The 22,302-nt window shown below is 46.1% G+C and overlaps 1 long non-coding RNA gene across 1 annotated transcript in view; it reads left to right on the top strand.

Annotated features, from left to right (window-relative positions):
• The first annotated feature begins 8,483 nt into the window (after positions 1-8,483).
• The window catches only part of LOC122129453, a 64,067-nt gene continuing 50,248 nt past the window's right edge, over positions 8,484-22,302 (top strand). Inside the window, exons 1-3 of the long non-coding RNA XR_006151776.1 lie at positions 8,484-8,698; positions 9,557-9,646; positions 11,348-11,398. This is a non-coding gene — a long non-coding RNA (uncharacterized LOC122129453). The remainder of the gene's footprint in view (positions 8,699-9,556; positions 9,647-11,347; positions 11,399-22,302) is intronic.

Genomic DNA, 22,302 nt, shown 5'->3' with positions numbered 1-22,302 from the left:
CGCAGAGTACAACAGGTAGAGACAGACTACAGCTGGGCTCTGATGGATAGTGTGCTGCTGTCCTTCAACAAAGAGACTATATCTGCCTATCTGGAAAGAGCCCATGAAGTCATAGCAATTCAGAAAACCAACAGTGACCTCCATAAATTCTCAGTTTTACACCTTTGCTCTGCCCACATTGTAAAGGCTGTCTCACAAGGATTTTGGGAAAAGGACACAAGACAAAGGACTAAAGGAGTATGCCACCTATTGCTTTGCGTTATTGTTGAACAGCACAAGCATGGGTGAAGCCCTTCCTGTGTTCCAACACAATGTGTGTGCTTTTTGCTTCAATGGAGGATGGTGATCTTGTCAAACTTGCAAAAAACACTCTGGACAAAAGCATATCGCGTGCTAAAACACATCAAAGCAGAGAATGTGGAAGAAGACTCAGAAGATCAGTTCCATGGTGAAATGAACATCAGAGCAAAGACTGTGTCAGGACAATCTCCATTCACCAGAGACTTTCAGGCTGTTCATCAAAAGGCACAGTGTCAAATCCTATCACAGTTAAAAACGGACAAAGAACAACTTTTTCTGTCCAGAAATCATCAATGTTCTTTTTGACCATTACTTAGGCATATTTCCACTTTGGAGTGGGATATTGCTGGGCAATCTAACAAGATATGCCAAAGCACAAACTCAGCAAGGCAACAACAGAAATTCCAAAGACCCGTGACACTAACTGCCAAGTGGAGATGTGGTTTTGCATTGTTAAACACTCCATCCTGCAGAAAAAGAAGTACCTCCGTCCAGCCGATTTCATACACAAAATGTATGGCTCTCTGCAAGGCAGATACAAGGAGCATATCATTCAAAATAACCTAGCCAGACACTTTAATCACTGATAAACCTCCAGCTATAAACAGGCTTAGACCAAGCAGAAGAGCAATGGGCAAAAAGAGACAAAAACGAGGGTACCACAAAGAGGAAATCTAAGTACTTGAAAACACCAAAGAAAATTTCAAATCCCAAAAAAGGGTCCCAGAAGGTCAAAAGGGCCATACAAGGCCACTCAGACAATGCCTGCTGTGAGCAATGCCTTCAGACAGTTTATCTGATAGCACTTCCAAAATAGCAGCAAAGGTATTATATACATTTCATTACATACACTTTATTTATGTAGAAGACATTTTTATTCTAAGCGGTATGGATCAGTGTTATTTCGGGCATTTTTCGATGTTTGTGGATGATATTTAACAAAATGTTAAATCAATCCTTGTTTTTATTGTGTTATATGCAGGTACAAGCCCTGTGGAGAAAAAGGCCTCTGAGGTGGTGGTTACCCGTCATCCATTCCCATGGCAAAAGAGTTTCACACATGTTAACAACCACTTGGAACTGAAAACTCTGCAGCCACACAAGTGGCTTATGGGAGAGGTAAAAAATAAATAAAAATCATACATCAGGGTCAGCTAAAAATGGTATGATGTGCCCTTTCATTTTAGTTATAGGTTTCTATAAGAGAGCAATACAAAATGCCCCCATGTCCGATTAATTCTGGAGCCGAGCCTGACATACATGGTAATCCATGTATGTCAGGTTATATACATATGGTAGATACTGTCTACCACCTCATTTGTTAGTAGGGGCAATCTACAAGTACAATTACTGTTTTACACATCTAATACCTGCACAATATAGAGCAGTCAGCACCTTAAAAACAGGAAATGACCCTTCACCATTCACTGTACACACCAAAACCAGCATTAATGCAACAGTCTATTGTCACATTGTTTTCTAGGGTTTTATTATGGCAATAGTGTTGTATTTAGCGTTTAATATCTTAAATATTAGTATCTTAAAAATTCCATTTTATAACTTGGTTATGCTTATTTCAACCTTAATAAATTGTGTCTTTGTGAATTTAATTAACAGTTTGTGATCCTCTTCTACTCACATAATTTAGACTAATTGAGTGCTTCTTTCAAGTGGCTGTGCAGAACAGAGGACATGGACAGACGGTATATGTTCTTAAACCCATTACAGTGCGGGGGTGATCATGAATGGTAAGAGGACAGAAGTCCGTCACCAGAGTCTTCCAAAGGTACGTCTAAACATAATACATTTTTATCAATTCTAAAGAAATGTGCAGTTTGCCTTCATTTATTGCTGATAGGGTAATGTGACTGTCTGATTTTCTTATTTGGGTCAGTTTTGAGGACTACAGTGCTGTCATTCGTTTTCTTAACATTGACAACAACCACTGGAAGTTTTTGGTGAGGATTATTTTAAACATTAATAGTTTCACCTTGAGGGGTATGTTGGTTCAGGTGTAGTTATATGTGCATAGGTGAAACCGTCTGTGATATTGCTTGTAAAAAGGGCTATACCAAAATATTCTGATTTGATTTCTTCAAATCCAAACATACAATAACATTTTTGTGTACTATATTAAGCAACATTTATTCTTCCACAGTATCTGCATGCAAAAACCAGCCAAGTATTTGTCTTGGATCCTGCTGGACATGATGAGAAGTTAGATTCGGAACATGCCGCATCCCGATTTAGGTAAGTACAAATGTAACAAATTACATCATAGTTATAGCCAATATTATTATTTGTTAAAGAAGTTAATGATATAACCCCATGTCTGCTAATAACATAATATACATATTATTAGGCTATTATTATTATTATTTTAACTCTCGGGCATACAAAGTGTATTATAAAAAGGCTGCATTATTTCACTCTTACTCAGAGAATACTTCAAGATGCGAAGAGCATGCCACGGCAGAAGTGACTGGGTTGATAGGAAGTGGAAAGGAGGGGAAATAACCCACAGCATTCAGAAGGATTCCTTCAGCTGTGGTGTACTGGTGATGCAGGTGAGATTTGTAATACAGAGAAAATATCCTAGTATGTTAATTTCCTTAAAGTAAATCAATTTCATGCCAGTCAGAATATAAATGTTTTGTAAAATTGTTAAGATGGCAGAGGTGGTGTTGGACAACCTTCCCAATATCCCTCAAGACATGAAGTTTGACACTTCGAAAAAACCAATGTCAGTCAAGAGATGCCAGATGGCAACAGACATTCTGGAGTACTCAGGTATGGAGAGTTAAATTGGAGATTACGTCTGATTTAATTCATTATTAACTTTTGGCTTGAAATATACTTTCATTTTGTTCCAGTCTTTGATGAAAACAATGACTGTTCACTGTGCGGAACAGACAAGCCCCCTGGATGTGGACCAAATACAATATGGGTCAGTTATTTCATTGTAACACTACTGTGAATGTAATTATGACAATACTACCTAATTAAAGACATGCATTCATGTCAATATGATGATAAATTAACTCCAGAAATGATATGGTTTACATGTATGTACATCTTACAATCTGTGTGGAGGAAACAACATGTGTATGCCTGGTTTAAACTAACCAAGAATTACCATTCCTCACACACAAATAACTTTTGCAGCTTTGTTAAACAGAGCTTGACTGCTAGATATACAGACTCAATCTATATAAACTTTGGGAGGACAAATAACATACCGAGACTGGATGCAAGTTCAGAGAACACTCAATCACATTATTTTGTGCAGGTGCATCAGCTTTTGTAGACAGTCACATGACACACACACCTGAAATGCATGAGCAATAATTGGGAGCACAATCAGTTGTCAATTATTCAATTAACACCCCCACTTGATCACACATTATTGACAACCATAGATCATACAACAACAAAAAAAAAAAAACACAACAACAACAACAAAAATAAAAATAAAACAAACATGGAAACCAACTGCACTTAACTGGCTATACCCCAAACAGGAACATAGAAAAAGTAAATAGCTTTGCTTTAGTAGCTGGTTTTGTCATCAGGTCAGCTACCATCTGGTCTGTTGGGCAATACTCCAAACATACTTTACAGTCATTAACAGTTGATCTCACAAAATGGTATTTTATATCAATGTGCTTACATCGCTGTCTGCTGACTGGATTCTTGGCTAATGCAATTGTACCTTGGTTATCTTCAAAAATCTTAGGTACATCATACAAACAGTCATCCAGATGTTCAAGCAGTTGAGATAAGTAAAGACACTCTTGTGTGGTGGCGGCCAACGCCATATACTCTGCCTCACAAGTTGACAGTGCTACAGTTGGCTGCTTCTTGGTCTTCCAGGAAATCAGAGGACCATTCTCACTCAGACTAACACAATAACCAGTTGTACTGCGTCGGTCAGTTGCATCACCTGCCCAATCTGCATCACTGTAAGCAAACAACCTCAGCCCATCACATTTTCTGTAACACAACATTTTGTCATTTGTGCCCTTCAAATATTTCAGTACATGCTTAACAGTTGTCCACTGCTCTTCTGTCGGCTCACTGAAATGCTGTGACAGTTTGCTTACAACAAAACTCAGATCAGGTCTGGTGCATGAGGTTAGGTAGATTAGGCTACCCACTGCCTCTCTGTATTTTCTGGGGTCACCTAGCTTCTCATCATCAGTGTAATGCAGCTTTGGTTCACAAGGTGTCGACCTGGGTTTACAATCCTGCATATCAAACCTGTCAAGCAGCTTGTCAACATAGCTCTGCTGTGACATGGTCACACATCCATTACACTGGTCAAAAGTGATACCAAGAAAATTCTTCAGTCTACCCAAATCTTTCATCTGGAACTTCACAGTAAGCATCTCTTTTACTGCTTTTAAAACTCTCTCATCACAGGCTGCAATAACCAGGTCATCAACCCAGATCAGTACGATCACCTTGTCATGTTCCGTTTCTCTCTGATAAACACAGTGATCGGCTGGGTTCTGTACAAACATGTTTTCACAAAGATAGTCATGCAACATTTTGTTCCAGTTTCGACCTGATTGTTTAAGCCCATAAAGTGACTTCTCTAGTCTACACACCATCTTCTTCTGATCTTTTACATCATAACCCTCTGGCTGTTCCATGTAAATTTCACAATCAATTGGTGCATGTAGGTAGGCAGTTTTTACATCCATCTGATGTAGGATCAGATCTTCCTGGGCAGCTTTCTGCATCAACACTCTCACACTAGTCAGGTCGGCAGTAGGAGAAAACGTTTCTCCATAGTCTACACCCATCTGTTGACTGTATCCCTTGGCTACATAGCGGGCCTTGTACTTGTCAGATCCATCAACATTGGTTTTGAGAGTATACACCCATCTACCCCCCACTGCCTTCTTGCCCTCAGGTAAGGTGGTCAGAGTAAATGTGTTGTTATCCCTCAGTGCCTTCATTTCCTCATCCATTGCATTTACCCACTCTCTTGAGTTGGATGAAGTCACAGCATCTCTGAACGTCTGAGGTACATTACAAACTATCCTGTAGCAATAATCAATGTTGATCTGAGCCTGATCACTCTCTATCCCATAGAAGTCTGGCCTCCTCCTCTCTCTAGCAGGGTATCTCCGTGGAGACTGGGATTCTGGCTTGGCCTCACCTGTCTGTAGGCCTATCTGGCTTGGACCTGGCCTAGCCTCTGGGATGTCATTCTGCTCGGGTTTGTCAGGGTCAGGTCTGGTTGTGCTAGACTGCACACCACTGTCATTGTCGGACATGTCATCAGTCTGCTGTCCCTCAACACATGACATGAACCTCACCAGTCTGTGCTTCATCACCTTCCTGCTGTCAGGGTAGTAGACCATATAGGCTGGACTGTTCTTGTCATAACCAACAAAGATGCCTTTGTCAGACCTTGACTCTAGCTTCTTCCTGTCCTGCCTGTAGGCGTAACACACAGTACCAAACTTCTGCATCCTGGAGACATTAGGTCTCCTTCCTGTCAGCATAAAATAAGGTGTCTCTCTGGTGCGGTTGTTGAAACATCTATTCCTCACCACTGCTGCTGTCTGGACCGCATACGGCCATAGCTCCTTGGCTAACTGGCTCTCCAAGAGCATACATCTAGCCATGTCAAAAAGGGTTCTCCAGTTACGCTCGGCAGTGCCATTCTGGTGTGGTGAGTATGGTGCTGATGTTTCATGTCTGATTCTATTTCTACGCAGTAGGGCTTGGTAACCCTGCCCTGTGAACTCGGTACCATTGTCAGACCTGATACACTTCACTTTCCCATATGGGGCTGTGTCGGCTAGAAACCTCTCGGTGGCTTCTACAGTGTCACTCTTGTGCTTTAGACAGTACACAAACACTGCACTTGAATAGTCATCAGTAAAGGAAAGTGCATACCTATACCCTTCCTTGGATTCTGGGTCAATGGGGCCTGCCAAGTCAGTGTGAACCAGCTCTAAGGCTGATTTGGCCCTCACATCAGGATTCCTGTTCCTGCTCCGAGTGAACTTGCCCTGAGTACACACTTCACATATCATGGATTTGGACACTTTACCCCTGATTGACATGCCGTCCACAACATTCTCTAACTTCATGACATCATCAAAATTACAGTGCCCTAAAATCTCGTGCCACGTCTGAATATCATGACAGCTCATACATTGATCATTGTTTACTGGCACAGTAGGCAAATAGAACAGTCTGTTATGCTCATGAATGAGGAAGCGCGTACCGTCTCTGTGCTGCAAGACGTCTTCTCCTTCCTTGAAGATCACCGTTGCCCCACTGGAAGTTGCAGCTCTCACAGAGAAGATGTCTTGGGGATACGAGGGGATGTAAAGCGCCTGCTTCAGTGTGGCACTGCGGCGCCGCCCCCTGCTGTCGACCAGACACACCTCGGCGTCTCCTCTGCGCTCCGCGACCCCTGTGCAGCTTGTGCCATCGGCCAGCTCCACGCAGTGCGTCTCGGACTGGAATCGGTCATCGAAGCTCTTGAACTTCGCCATTCGCCAGGTGAGTGATATGCGAAGTCGCACCGGTGTCCACCATCAGGCCCTTTCTGGTGACACCACTGCCTGGCTCACTGGTCACAAGCTTGAACACGAAGGTGTTGTCATCCGTCTCCTCGGACACTCCGTGCGCGTTGTCCTGCTGCCGCTGTCGCCATCCTCCTCGCCGTGCGGTACTCTCGCCCTGGCTGTACCACTGTTGACCACGCTGACAGTCTCTTACCTTGTGACCTCTCTGGCCACAACGGAAACATACAATGTCCCCGCTCTCGGTGCTGCGCGCACTTCGCTGCGCTGCTGGGGTAACCTCCTTGGATGCGCACGGGCCCCCATGACATTGTCGTCGGCCGCAGCTGTGCGCATACTTTCAGTGTTCTCATAACTGCGCAACTTTGTCTTGAACTCCGCAAAAGAGAGAGTCTCATCACTTTGAGTGACAAAAATGGAAAAAGGCTTAAATGATTCTGGCAGCCCCTTCAAAATCATTGCAAGCAATAGTCCATCGCTTAAAACCTCTCCAGCATTACGCAGCGCTGTGATTGAAGTCTCGGCACGTATGACGTAATCAGTCACACTCTCACTACTCATCTTTTGCAAAGAAGTCAGTTCTGTATACAGGCATACAATACGGGGCTTACCCTTGCCTGCATAATAGTCGCGCAAAATCTTGAGCGCTCCACGGCCGTCATCCGCTGCCTCTCGCATGACCAGAGACAAACTTTTGTCATCAAGGAATTGGATCAGTTCCGCGTATGCTTCTGCGTTCTTCGCTGCATCCTCAGCCAGTGCGTTTTCTTCCGCGCCATCGGCAGGCTGATTCAAAATTGTGTCCTTCAATTTCTGCAACAGCAGATGGCCCAAAAACTTAGTCTCCCACAGTTCATAGTTCTTTTCGTCTCCGTTAAACACAAGACGAGACCAACGTGAACTTGTACGTTCGCTCATGGTGCTGGCACTCCAATCCGTGAGACACGCATTCAAACGCGCATACAAACAAATGTCTCTCGGTGGCTACTCACATTGGATATCTCTGCACACAAACGTCAAACGCATCTGGGCCCATAACCTGTTAAACAGAGCTTGACTGCTAGATATACAGACTTAATCTATATAAACTTTGGGAGGACAAATAACATACCGAGACTGGATGCAAGTTCAGAGAACACTCAATCACTTTATTTTGTGCAGGTGCATCAGCTTTTATAGACAGTCACATGACACACACACCTGAAATGCATGAGCAATAATTGGGAGCACAATCAGTTGTCAATTATTCAATTAACACCTATGTTAGGAGTGTAGCCTTCACGCCCCACTCATTAGTGTCATACGACACGCACGCACACACACACACACACACACACACACACGCTACAGCATTAGCATGCTAATTAGCACACTGGTCAGCATATAGCTCAACTCAGCACCTTGGTCACATTGAAGAGTTTCATGCACTGCTCGGGCTAGCCCTGGCATCATGAAGGCTTACAAAGGATGGAACCTGACCCTTGGCACATGGTGTCACCATCGTCCACATGCTTATGAATATGTTTATGCATAACACTTAGGCTATAACAACTGCTAATGGGCTTGTTTATGAATAACCTGACAAACCAATGTCTAAATTGTTTACTTTTATGAAACATTGTTTGTCTGTGCATGAAAACAGTGAAACATTTGATGAAACATTTGTTGAAACATTTGTTGAAATATTTATGAAATGTGTGTGTGTGTGTGTGTTTTCTCCCTCAGGGACATGCTGATCTCAGATCTGGAGGCCAGTATGACGTACCCTGAGCTGTGTGAGGAGGTGAGAGAGATCTGCAGTCTGCAGCAGCGACAGCCCTTCACACTCAAATGGATCGACGACGAAGGTGTGTGTGTGTGTGTGTGTGTGTGTGTGTGTGTGTGTGTGTGTGTGTGTGTGTGTGTTCAAATGTTTGGGTGGGGATGTAGTTTTCGTCTCACAGAGGCCTGATGTCTTGGAAATAAGCCCTGTGTGTGTGTGTGTGTGTGTGTGTGTGTGTGTGTCAGAGTGGACTGGTATCACACATACAGTATCAGTCAGTCAGGGATGCACAGGGCCAGATGGTGTAGATTTGGTGTGTGTGTGTGTGTGTGTGTGTTTGTGTATAAGTGTGTGTCTGCAAGGAGATTTGTAGCCAGTAATGGACTGAGGTGGAGGAGTCTTCTGGAGTCACCTCAGCAATCAGAGCCGTACTGGTAGTCACTGGCTTTGGTGGTTTTGAGTGTGTGTGTATGAGCGTGTGTGTGTGTGTGTGTGTGTGTGTGTTTGTGTGGCAGCATGAACAGCCGTACACACATCAAATATTTATCTGAGTATGAAGCAATCAGGAAGGATTCCTTGCTGCTGTTGGATGCTGTGCTGGGGGACCACAGCATTGTCAGTGTGTTTCAGTGTGTGTTAGTGTGTGTTAGTGTGTGTCAGTGTGTGTCAGTGTTTGAGTTGTGTCGCGCACACCATCTCAGGGTGTTAGGAACCATTGTACGAGCCATCATATCAGGGCCATAATCAGTCCTGGATCACGGACTAATCAGGGCCATATCAGTTGTGGATCTTATTTACACTCAGCTGCTCACCTGGCCCCTTGTGTGTGTGGTGCTTTGAAGTGAAATCAGAATGGCTTAGCATTGAACCAGACCACACGCACCTTCACTTGTTTGGGTTTTGTTTGGTTTATTTATTCATTTGTTTGTTTGTTTACCCCCAGGTGACCCGTGCACTATTTCATCCCAGATGGAGCTGGAAGAGGCGTTCCGACTGTATGGCCGTAGCAGGAAGTCCGGACTCCTTCTTCACGGTACCTCCTCATTATCATCATCCTCCTCCTCCTCCTCCTCCTCCTCCTCCTCAAATATAAAATATAACATCACAGTCAAAACACCAACTAATTAGCAACGGCGACTGGCTGGGTGTATAGCATCCTATTAATCACACAGCTTATTCTCTAAAGAAATCAATATTTAGACAAGGGATGAATTTCAATTCATTTCAAACGGTTTTATCTCTAATCTTATATAAGCCTCGCGTTGTCCATTAGAGCTGCATAGGCAGTGATCTAATACTACAATAATAATATAACTAGAAGGGCACTCAGACAGCACCGAGTTGGACAGCGCTCGGACCTCCGCCAAGGCCGATCTGCCATATTAATGTCGCAAACCTTGATCCAGATCCGCTCCAAAAAGCAGGTACCGTCACGCTGCCGTGTTTAGAATGCTGTACAATGAGCGTTCTGAAGAATATCTGGGTCCATGAAGTAGAACGTGGAATTTAAGAATCGTACATTGTTGATGAACGCATTCTTTTATTAGAATGTGCAAGAACTCACCTGCTGAAGGGCTAATTAGCTTTTGCGTGATTCTACTGATAAACAAACCGAACCGAAAAAAATAACCTCCTAGAGAGAGGTGACAGTATGGCAGACCTATGGCAGTGGTCTGTTGCACTGACCAGTGGTCGTTTCTCCAACATGACTAACCTGTGGATAGCTCAGCTTGGCCAGTGATGGATGGTGCAGCGCCAGGCCGTGTCTGCTTCTGTCGCTCTGAAGAGTCTGAGGGAAATCAGTGGAGCTGCCTGGAGTGTTTGTGTCTGTGTTGCTGTAGCAGCAGGTGCATGGTGGCCTTGAGGCCATTGTGTGTGTGTGTGTGTGTGTGTGTGTGTGTGTGTGTGTAAGCCCTTCAGCTTGCACCTGATGGCGAGTCAGATAGTAAAGAGGGGAAAAAAACCAATGAAACGCTTCTGTCTGAATACAAACTAACACACACACATACACACACACCAGACAGACAGACAGACACACACACACACACACCTCCAGTCCTCCACATTAAATATAAAGAAGAAGCTGCAGTCAGTGTCCGAGCAGCTCTCTCTTTCCCATCACACGTGTGTGTGTGTGTGTGTGTGTGTGTGTGTGTGTGTGTGTGTGTGTGTGTGTGTGTGTGTGTGTGTGTGTTTTTCTAAACTCTGACTGATGAAGTGTCTATTCTTTATTCTGAGTCGCTCAGTGTCTTGTGCTCAGTTGGTGGTGGTTGATACTGTGACATGTGATTCCCTTTCACTCCCTCCCTACACATTTGTTTTACTCTCTCTTTCTTGCTCTCTCACACACTCCTTCTCTCTCTCTTTCTTTCTCTCTCTCACACACTCCTTCTCTCTCTTCCTTTCTCTCTCTCACACACTGCCTCTCTCTCTCTTTCTTTCTCTCTCTCTCACACACTGCCTCTCTCTCTCTTCCTTTCTCTCTCTCACACACTGCCTCTCTCTCTCTTTCTTTCTCTCTCTCACACACTGCTCTCTCTCTCTCCCTCATTCAATCATTTGCTCCTTTCTGTCTCTGTATCTCCCCCCTCAAATTCAAATTCAAATAAGCTTTATTGGCCATTTCACTTTGTTCCTAAAGCTAAACATCTCTCTCTCTCTCGCCCCCTCCCTCCCTCTGTCTCTCTCTCTCTCTCTCTCTCTCTCTCTCTCTCTCTCTCTCTCTCTCTATCAGTCTTCCCCAGTATCCCGGAGAAGCCAGGCCTGCCTTGTCCAGGAGAGGACAGTAAGTAGCATCATCTTCATCCCAGCAAAGCGCTGCTGCTTCCGCCCTACAGACAACAAGAGAGAAAATCAGTCCTAACACACCCAGACTTCTGCTCGGGGAGAGGAGAGGAGGTCTTGAGGGAGGAGAGATCAGGGGGTTTGAGGGAGGAGAGATCAGGTGGGTTTGAGGGAGGAGAGATCAGGGGGGTTTGAGGGAGGAGAGATCAGGTGGGTTTGAGGGAGGAGAGATCAGGGGGGTTTGAGGGAGGAGAGATCAGGTGGGTTTGAGGGAAGGAGAGATCAGGGGGGTTTGAGGGGAGGAGAGATCAGGGTGGGTTTGAGGGAGGAGAGAATGCCAGGGGGTTTGGAGGGAGGAGTGGATTCAGCGTGGGTGGAGGGAGGAGAGATTCAGGTGGGAACAGGGGGTTTGGAGGACGAGGAGATTGCAGGTGGGTTTGAGGGAGGAGAGATCAGGGGGGTTTGAGGGAGGAGAGATCAGGGGGTTTGAGGAGGAGAGATCAGGGGGTTTGAGGGAGGAGAGATCAGGTGGGGACAGGGGGGTTTGAAGGAGGAGAGATCAAGGGGGACAGGGGGGTTTGCCCAGAGTAGAGACCAGGGCAGGGCAGGAGGGCATTGTGAAAAAATGCGAAACGTCTTCAAGACCAATGACACACATATTTCCAGTGATATGCAGTGGGTACCATGCGATGTCTTTGCATCTAATGTTGCTGTGTGGAGTTATAGCTAGTGACTGATGATAGAACTGATGCGGCCCAGGACTGTTGGTTAATTATGGTTCATTTGCACTGTGTGATGCGATGTGAGCTGTTTCCACCGCAAGACATTGTAATGTGTGGATAAGATGGGGTGTGTGTGGTTGTTTGTGTGCATGTGTTTGTGTTTGTGTGCGTGTGCGCGTGCGCGTGCGTGCGTGCGTGCGTGCGTGCGTGTGTGTGTTGTCTAGAGGTTGTCCAGGCTTGGCAGTATAATCATTATTTGCTTAGTAAGCATTTCCTGTATTGGCCTGAGGTGTCATGAATTCACAATTTCTACTGTCGGACAGTTCACTACATTGTGTGTGTGTGAGTGTGTGTGTGTGTGTGTGTGTGTGTGTGTGTGTGTGTGTGTGTGTGTGTGTGTGTGTGTGTGTGTGTGTGTGTGTGTGTGTGTGTGCATGTGCTCTTGCACGTGTACGTTTGCTGCAGAGGGAAGTAATTGTCTTCCTCACCCTCTATCTCTCTGATCCTTTTCCTTACTATTTCCTCCTCTTTTCTCTCTCTCTCTCTCTCTCTCTCTCCCTCTCTCTCTCTCTTTCTCTCCACTCTCTATCTCCGCTTTCTGTCTGAGCTATAGTGTATGTGCAGTATATATGTTATATAGATACGAGACTCCTATGTCTGTCTTACAATACGTCTACCTCTCATTTGTTTTGTACCATGGTCTATCCGAATGTTAAGTGTAAGCTTCTGCCTTCTGTACTGTTGCGCTGCTCTGTGATTGGTGTGTGTGTGTGTGTGTGTGTGTGTGTGTGTGTGTGTTGTGTGTGCTGTGTGTGTGTGTGTGTGTGTGTGTGTGAGAGAGTTAGAGGACATGCACGTTCTGTGAGAGTGTTCTGCCTGTGCCTTGCACGCCCCTAGCGTGCGTGTGCTCGTGGCTGTGTGTGTGTGTGGGTATGTGTGTGCGTGTGTAAGATTGCTGCCGCAGCATGCTCTCTGGTGTGGCGTGATCCGTGAGTGTGTGTACGTGTGAATGTGTGTGTGTGTGTGTGTGTGTGTGTGTGTGTGTGTGTGTGTCTGTCTGAGTGTGTGTGTATGTGTGTGATGCAAGAGTGATGTCCGCTCTGGGTGCGTCCGAGGCTGACCTCCCTCCCTGCTTCTGGAGGAAGGCAAGGTTCTCATTCAGTGACTGCCACTCTGTAGGTACGTGTGTGTGTGTGGGTGTGTGTGTTTTCCAGTGTGTATGTTGTACGTGAGTGATCAGTGTGTTTCACTAGATCAATCTGGACTGATGGATGTATCATGTAGCACTCGCTTGAGTGTGTATGCACCTGTGTGTGTGTGTGGGTGGGTGGGGGTGTGTGTGTGTGTGAGGGAGAGAGAGGGAGGGACAGACAGAGTTATGAGATCGTCCGAGGCTACAGAGTGTTTTAGCTGCTGCTGCTGCACTGGGACACTGCAATGCCAGGAGGAGAGCTAAGCTATGAGTGTGTGTGATCTACCTCAGCTAGAGAGGTGTGTGTGTGTGTGTGTGTGTGTGTGTGTGCGCGCTGTGTTGGGGTAGGATGTGTGCTGTGTTCTTGGATGATGTACTGTGTACTGTATGCAGACGTGTGTTGTCCCGTGATAGAGAGTGTGTGTTAATGACCGAATGTGTGTCCAATGTCACAACTGTAGTGTGTTAGAGGGTGGACTGAGGTCGAGTGTTTGGTTAGTGTGTTGCTCGGAATGAAGTGAATTAATTTTAGGCCTCTCAGTGTATCTCTAGGGTTGAAGATAGCCTACTTTCAATAGTGATGACCCTCCATCGCTGAACATGCGTGTGGTGGTGTGTGTGGTGCATATTATTGTTATAATGTGGTGTGTGTGTGTGTGTGTGTATATGGTATGTGTCATGGTGTACATCTTCCTGTTGTGTGGAGCATCTGGTGTCTGGCTTTACAGTGCTAAGAGAGAGAGAGAGAGAGAGAGTGCGAGAGAGAGAGAGAGTGAGAGAAAGTGAAAGATGAGAGAGAGTGTGAGCGAGTGAGAGTGAGTGAGGGGAGAGAGAGAGAGAGAGAGAGAGAGAGCGCGCGACAGAGAGATTGCGAGTGAGAGTGAGAGAGATTGAGAGTGAGAGTGAGAGAGAGAGAGCTTGCAAGCGAGTGAGAGTGAGAGAGATTGAGAGAGAGAGTGAGAGATTGAGAGTGAGAGAGCTTGCAAGCGAGTGAGAGAGATTGAGAGTGAGAGTGAGAGAGAGAGAGCTTGCAAGCGAGTGAGAGTGAGAGAGATTGAGAGTGAGAGAGAGAGAGAGATATGTGTTGCCCTGGGTTTCTTCAGCTAGCTGTATATGGTTCAGATCTGAGACCCATCCTTTGGTCTGTTTACCTGTGTTTGACCAGTCTGTGCTGGCAAAGCGAAATATACTTTTGTTGTTACCACAGTAAACATGCGGAAGAGTCTCCCCCTATCTTTCTCTTGTTCTGTCTCTGTGTCACTCTCTTCTCTTCCTTTCCCACTTTCGTTCTCTGTGTCTGTTGTTGTTTCATTTTCTGTGTGTCACTCTAAAGCTTGTCTTAAACTCCTCTCTCGTCTTCTTCTACACACACTCCTTCATAAATGACTAATACTTGGAGTGGTGGTGTTCTGTGTGTGTGTGTGTGTGTGTGTGTGTGTGTGTGTGTGTGTGTGTGTGTTGTGTGTGTGTGTGTGTTGTGTGTGTGTGTGTGTGTGTGTGTGTGTGTGTGGTGTTTCTGCTGACACTGAGTAGGAGTGAAGGGTCTGTAAGATGTAAGAGCTGCTGTTCACTCCCCTCCTTACACACACACACACACACACACACACCACACACACACACACACACACACACACACTCATGCAAACACACACACACACACTGTAATTTTCTCAGTGCTCACTCCCCTATCACACAGGCCCTAGCAGATACACATAGATATACAGATAGATACGCTGGCTGAGTACTCTGGGTCTACAGGTACTAACCCAAACTCGACCAACACTGGCAGAGTACTCTGTGAATAGGTAATGGCTTTTTCCACTAGGTACACCAACAAAAGGAATGTCATTACCACAGCTAACTTGCTACTTGAAGGAGACTGGAATGGCATAGCTAACTTGCTACCTTAAAAGAGACTGGAATGGCATAGCTAACTTGCTACCTTGAAGGGGACTGGAATGGCATAGCTAACTTGCTACCTTGAAGGGGACTGGAATGGCCATAGCTAACTTGCTACCTTGAAGGGGACTGGAATGGCATAGCTAACTTGCTACCTTGAAGGGGACTGGAATGGCATAGCTAACTTGCTACCTTGAAGGAGACTGGAATGGCATAGCTAACTTGCTACCTTGAAGGAGACTGGAATGGCATTGCATCCCCTGAGTGACCTGGCTAATGTCCTGGCTTGTTGCTCTGTATTGTTCGGGACTATACGCACTTGAAGCCGTCACCCATTACAATAGTTTATTTGTTTGTTTGTACCTTACCTTGTTGCCTGGCAGCATCTTTAATGGCTACTCCCTTCTTCCTTCAGTGGAAGTGTTGCCCATGGGGCTGAAGGTGTGTGTGTGTGTGTGTGTGTGTGTGTGTGTGTGAAGCAGTCACCCACGGGCGGCTGATTCTTTTCACTGTGCCCTTGGGCTCTAAATACTGGACTGGTTAAAATCTTATTTGTTATTCACATCATACATATCTTATTCTGAACCGTATTCTGCAGAGGATTTTATCTGTGTGTGTTTGTGTGTGTGTGTGTGTGTGTGTGTGTGTGTGTGTGTGTGTGTGTGCACAATGCATGCCAAGACTAGCATATCTCATTGTCACCCGGACACAGAGCTTTTGAAAATGAGATATTATGTCTACTGGCAGTGGGCTCTGAATGTTGGTGTGTGCTATATAGTATGACATCATTGATGGTGTGTGTTATGTGTTTTGTGTTACTCTGAGTGATATGATGGTATTAGTGGTTTGTGGAGGGGTGTGTTATATAGTGTGACATCATTGATGGTGTGTGTTACTCTGTGTGATATGATGATATGATTGGTTTGTGGAGGGGTGTGTTTATATAGTGTGACATCATTGATGGTCTGTGTTTTGTGTTACTCTGAGTTGATATATTGTATGACATCGTGATGCTATATAGTATGGACGTCATTGATGGTGTGTGGTCATGAGTTTTTGTGTTACTCTGAAGTGATTATTGATGGTATTAGTGGTTTGTGGAGGGGTGTGTTATATAGTGTGACATCATTGATGGTGTGTGTTATGTGTTTTGTGTTACTCTGTGTGATATGATGATATGATTGGTTTGTGGAGGGGTGTGTTATATAGTGTGACATCATTGATGGTGTGTGTTATGTGTTACTCTGATTGATATATTGTATGACATTGTGATGCTATATAGTATGACGTCATTGATGGTGTGTGTTACGTGTTTTGTGTTACTCTGAGTGATATGATTATATTAGGGGAGGTTTGTGGAGAGGGGTGTTGTTCTACCCTTCCCAGGGTTTGGGGGGAGGATGTTGTGGTGGTGTGTGTTATGTAGTGTGTGTGTGTGTGTGTGTGTGTGTGTGTGTGGCATCACTGATGGTGTGTGTTGTTGTTAATGTGTATAGGTAATGATATGATTGTGTTAGCAGAGGTTTGGGGAGGGGTGTAACTGTAGCTCTGTCCTTCCCAGGTCATCATACGTCATTAGCAGGAGATCAGGCCCAAAAAAGGACGCATTTTTGTCATAATGAAGGTAATTACGCCTGTTTTCTTTGGGTGGGGGCTATCGTATATTTCCGGAGCTGGGAATTGCCTAGTTGGGATATCTTGTTGGAAATCCTGGCATGGCTTGCTGTGTATAGTATGGCCAGAGTATGGAGTTGTGTGTGTGTGTGTGTGTGTGTGTGTGTGTGTGTGTGTGTGTGTGCGTGTGCATGTGTGTGACACACATCTGTCTCTGATACGGTGTCTACCTGGACTCCATGATGATTTAGTGTAGGGGTCACTTTTGGTTTCACACCAACACAGAATCAGTCATTGGTTGTACAATGGTATCATACCCTCTTGTTGTGTAGAGCACAAGTGGATGCTGGGAGATGGAGTTATTTGAGTCATTTTAGTCTTTGCTGACTCTGTTAATACTATGAGAGTCCATCACTGAAACAAAAATCCTGAATGGAAACTTGATGCAGCCAACCCTGCAGCTGATCCATTCAGTGGATTAAGAAGAGACCAGCACCCTAACACTCCCCACTCCCCTCTCACACACACACACACACACACACACACACACACACACACACACACACACACACACACACACACACACACAATGGCACAATAACAGCTAAACCAACTTTGAAATAGACATGTAGAAACATCCCTTTAAGATGGGCTTTCCCTCCCTTTAATCCCTGACTCATTTGACTTGTGAAGTCTGAACTCATGATCGCAAGGCTCTCAGAGAACAGCTCAGCAATAATGCACTCTTCCCCCTGTCCTCCTCTCCTCTCTCTCTCTCTTTCTGTCTCTGTCTCTCTCTTGGTCACTCTCTCTCTCTCTTGTTCACTCTCTCCCGTCCTCTCTCTCTCTCGCTCTCTCCCCTGTCTTTATTTCCCTCTCTCTAAATCCTGCTCTTAATTCTCCAGTGGCTGTGTTTTCCACCAGCTCTGAGCCCCTGAGCTGGCGTGCAGCTTGCAGAATTAACAGACCCCCCTCTGTGTATGGGTGGGTGTGTGTGTGTGTGTGTGTGTGTGTGTGCGTGCGCGCGTGCGCGTGCGCATGCGTCTGTGTGTATGTCATTGCACACGTTTGTGTGTTTTGTGTGATTGTGTTTGTGGGGGAGGTCTGTATGGGTGCTTGTATATGTGTGTTTATGTGTGTGTGTGTTTGTGTGTGTATGCTCATGTGTGTGTGTGTGTGTGTGTGTGTGTCTGTGGCTACTGAAAGGCCCGGATGTGATCAGCATGTGATCCGGCTCCAGTCTGATCCTGATCCAGGCCGGGGTTTCCGTCATGCCTCCGCTGTGTGCCACTGCCTCCCCAGGGACAGTGCAACACCCTGCCTGCCTGCCTGCCTGCCTGAAACAGCGATGGCAATGAGCACGCTCCCACAGACACACACACACACACACACACACACACCGAGAGAGACAGAGGGCTGAGTAGAGGAGAACAGGGGAGAGGAGCGCTTAGCTTAGCTTAGCTGAACCGAGCGCTTGAACAGAAAATATCAGCTGCTACTGTGGAGGGTGCCGGTGCCTTTTGTCCTCTCTAGCCATCAGTATTCCAAGCAGCAGGGGCAGACCCGTCTCTGACAGAGAGAGGGGAAAGAGAGAGAGAGGGAGGGAGAGAGAGAGAGAGGGAGGGAGGGAGGGAGAGGGAGAGAGAGAGAGAGAGAGATAAAGGGAAAAATCAACACAGAGCAAACAGGGAAATCAAAACAGAAGAAATACTAGCCTAAGCATTGTGAGAGAGAGAGAGAGAAAAGAGAGATAGACAGAGAGACAGCTGGAGCAGCCAACTGGAGTGGGGGAGAGAGAGAGAGGGAGGAGGAGGAGGGATAGGGATAGCGAGAGAGAGAGGAGGGGGAAATAATGAAATAAATGGTGCGGAGGAGAGGAGAAGCTAGCTGGCGAGTGAGCAAGTGAGAGAGCGGGTGGAGGAATAGAGAGAGTGAGCGAGGGAGAGAGAGAGAGAGGAGGGGATGCTCGATGCTGGTCGCTGTGCCGGTTCTACGTTAAGCTTCCTGGATGACGAGGAGGCTGTGAGCGAGTAGAGGAACTGCTAACCATCGGTGAGACATCTCTTTCTTCCCTCGCTTTCCTACACGGAACCTGTTCTTTACAGCAGACATCAGGCGTGGAACCTGTTCTTTACAGCACACCTCAGACATGGAACATGTGTGCAACCATATGCTCCTGTGTGTGTGTGTGTGTGTGCGCTGTGTGCGAGGAGGTTGTAAGTCCGGCTCTTCATCTCAATGGCACGCTCCTTGCCTGGTGCTGCTGATGCTGTTGTTTTTCTCTCTTTTTCTCATCCTCTCTCCTTTTTGGTCTCTGCATCCCTCCATCGCTCTCTCTCTCTCTCTCTCTCTCTCTCTCTCTCTCTCACTCCCCTGTCTGGGTCTGTGCTTTTGTGTTTCTCTGGGGGTGTGTTTCTGTTGGCTCAGGGCTCTGCTGGTCGCAGTGGCGTTCTCTGAGGGGCTCTGGACCCTGTCCCTGTATGTGTGTGTGTGTGTGTGCGTGAGTGTGTGTGTGTGCGTGTGCGTGTGTGCGTTGAGGATCTGTGGAGTGGCTGCCTACCTGCCAGCGTCAAGTCAGACCTGGTGTTGATATGCTAGAGGGTAAGAGCAAAGCTAGCTAGCATCCCTCCCGTTCTCTCTTGTCCTATCATCCTCAAAGACACAAAGGACGGGTTGTTGAAGGATGACAGACAGACAGAAAGAGTGTGTCTGTCTCTCTGTTCCTCTGGTGGCTGCACCTGAGGAGGGAGTGCGTGCGTGCGTGCTGAGAGGGATGATGGTCTGTCGGACATCTTTAAGCGTCTGATTGATTGGCGTTACGTAATTGGAGTCCTGCTGTGGTGGTTTGGAGTCCTGTGCTGCCGGTGATGCACACGCTCTGTTGCTATGCCTGAGATTGGGAAGGAGCTGAGACAGAGACAGAGAGATGAGATGTACCACCACGCTAAGCTTAGCTCAGCTCAGCTCTGCTTCCTGTACTGTGTCTCTGTCCTCTCTCTCTCTCTGTCTGTCTCTCTCTCTCTCTCTCTCTCTCTGTCTCTCAGTTTCTCTCTCTCTCTGACTCAAATGAAGATATATCTGTCATTAAGTGTCGTATTGTTCTGTGTCGTCTCTCTCGCGGCACAGAGTGGCGCTCTCATGAATAATTCACACTCTCTAGCCGAAAAATAATTAGTTTAAGCCTTGTAATGGTGGGGCGGGCGGGGGGCTGTATTCTTCCCGCGGGTCCTCTTCGGCGCGCACCCAAACACGAGGCCTGCCGGCTGGTGGGGTGACACGGAAGGGAAAATGTTTGTTTTCCAGTGGGGGAGTGGCTGTGTCATTAGCAGATGTGGCGACACAAGGCACTGCTTTCTCCAAATCTCTTCTCTCCATCTCTCTCCCTATCTCTCCATCCCTCTCTCCATCTCACTCTCTCCCCTTTCCTCTCTATCGCTCTCAATTTTGGTCTGCCGATTCCCTCGTTCTTTCTCCCTCTCTCTCTATCTTCCCTATCTGTTTCTGGGGTTCTCCTGCAGGTCAGACAAAGGGGAATTGTATGCTGTAAGTTTCTCTGCAGGCTCTGTCTGAATGATGCTCCTTGTCAGAGACGTGTGTCTGTGTGTGTGTGGCTGTGTGTGTGCCTCCTTGTCTCAGGGGCAGTTTGTTGATGGATTTGATTAATTTATTGATTTTTTTTTTTGTCTGGCGGCCTCCTGCTGTTCTGCCATCACTCAGCCAGAGTCAGAGATGGAGCAGGTGGCAGGGAGGAGGAGGAGGAAGAAGAGATCAAGAGTGTGTGTGTTTGTGTGTGTTTATGTGTGTGTGTGTATTTATGTGTGTGTGTGTGTGTGTGTGTGTGTGTGTGTGTGTGTGTGTGTATATGTGTACATGTGTAAGTAAGTAGGGGGTATTGGGTTTGGTGTTTTAGTTATACAACACTCTGAGAACAACATCTGTCTGTGGACATGGACTCATGAGTTCCATCATGTCTGCTGGTCCTCTGCTCCAAATGTCTCTGAATGTCTCATCAGTGGATCCCCTCCACGCCTGCATCTTGTGTATCAGGGCCCAGCCTAGCCTACTGGGCCCACACACAGCTCCAGAACACATCTCTCACCCCACTGTGTGTGTGTGTGTGTGTCTGTGTGTGTGTGTGTGTGTGTGTGTAGTGTAGTGTAGTGTAGTGTAGTGTGGTTGATTTGCCCTTGGCTTGTCTGATGTGTCTCCTCTAGATCTCAGCCCTGTGTAATGTGTGGCTGTGGGAGGCAGCCTGCCACTGTTTAATGTGGATGACACTGTGTGTGTGTATGTGTGTGTGTGTGTGTGTGTGTGTGTGTGTGTGTGTGTGTGTGTGTGTGTGTGTGTGTGTGTGTGTGTGTGTGTGTGTGTGAGTGTGTGTGTGTGAGTGGCTGTAACTGGAGTCGTTTGTGTTGCTGCTGGCTCGTCTGTCCAAATGTTGGCATTTCAGGCTCATTTAGCATTAGGCAGCCATGTCCGTACAGAGGTTTAGATACTACGGCAGGACTCACACTCCGGCTCAGTCCAGGAAGTAGAACACAGAGTGGATATGGGCCTGATGCGGATGGGATCCGACCCAAATCACTGTCCGCTGTACTCACAGCACTAGCGTTAGCATAGCAGGACAATTATAATCATAATGTAGTCGTAATCTATAACAACTCTAATCACAACAAACAAAACCTGACCGTCTGACTGTGATTTGCATAAGCCCAATCACTGTGAGGGCATGTTCAAGGTGGTTTGTTTTGTTTGTCTTTTTCCTGGTGTGAATCTAGATGAGATTGAGAGAGCTGAAAATACAGAGGGCAGTATGTGGTGATCACCATGGTGACCTACATGCAAGTCTGCTGCTTTACCATAGCTGGGCTTTGATTGACAGCTCTTTCGTGTTTTTTTTACAGGGAACTCTTAAATCTGCCTCCACCACATACCAGGCAACACTAATCCACACAACAGACATTACTTATCAATCACCTATGACATTTCTGGTTGCTGTTGGCAACCACAGCCATATCCCTGCAGTTGCTTGTCATGGTAGTGAAGCAGAGTTAGCGTAGTAGCATGCTAAAGCAGAGTTAGCGTAGTAGCATGCTAAAGCATAAAGCACCAACCACATCAACTGAGTCCTGCTGTGGAGTGCATCACATCTGATTAGTCTAACTGATGACTTCCCCAACGAATCTCACAGGACTTAGATTACGTAGATCAGGATCAACACTGATGCAGAACACCATCAATAACACTAAAATATCAAACACATTGATTGATGATTAATGATTGCTCTGTTAATGAGATTCAACCCACCGGTGCACATATTTGTGACTGTTTTTTACACATTGATTTGGTTTATTCCCAGCTCTGTGTGTGTGTGTGTGTGTGTGTGTGTGTGTGTGTGTGTGTGTGTGTGTGTGTGTGTGTGTGTGTGTGTGTGTGTGTGTGTGTGTGTATGTCTGCATGTCTTGGGAATGTCTTGGC

This window comes from Clupea harengus, unplaced genomic scaffold (assembly GCF_900700415.2).
Source record: "Clupea harengus unplaced genomic scaffold, Ch_v2.0.2, whole genome shotgun sequence".
Classification (NCBI taxonomy): domain Eukaryota; kingdom Metazoa; phylum Chordata; class Actinopteri; order Clupeiformes; family Clupeidae; genus Clupea; species Clupea harengus.
The sequence above is the reverse complement of the archived record's forward strand: the minus strand, read 5'-3'. Positions and strand labels throughout refer to the sequence as shown.